Genomic DNA, 559 nt, shown 5'->3' on the forward strand with positions numbered 1-559 from the left:
ATTCGTGGCGTATCTGTCGTGTCGGCTCTACATTACAGCAATCCATTAATCAACGAATACCGGTGTAGTTGTGCGCGCAATCGCGCCGACAAATCCTTGTCCGAGATTTTAAACTCCTTGTTTCCGAGAGCTTGTAGTAGCAGTACACACATATTAGCACTCGCGTATGCGGCGCGGATCAAATCCGTCACTGACGACATCACCGTCGCGATGTGAGCAAGCGCATAGTCCGGACTGCGTGACAATACATTAGCCAAGGCATTCTGCTTTCCTGGCTTATACTTCACCTCAAAGTTATATTCTGCAAAGAAGGAAGGCCACCTGGCCATCCTCTGCGAGAGGTGAAGCGACTGAGTCGCAGTGCGTAGTGACGCATGATTTGTGTAGATCACTAACGTCTTTGAGCCAAGGAGGTGCACCTAGAGATTGACAAGTGCATACTTAATCGCAAGTAGTTCCTTGTCGTGGGCTGAGTAGTTCGTCTCCGCAGCCTTAAGCTGACGAGATTCGAACGCGATTACCCGATCTCGCCCCTCGGCGTCTGCTTGCAGCAGTGCAC

This window comes from Plasmopara halstedii, assembly GCF_900000015.1.
Source record: "Plasmopara halstedii genome assembly, contig: Scaffold_42, whole genome shotgun sequence".
Taxonomy (NCBI): Eukaryota; Oomycota; class Peronosporomycetes; order Peronosporales; family Peronosporaceae; genus Plasmopara; species Plasmopara halstedii.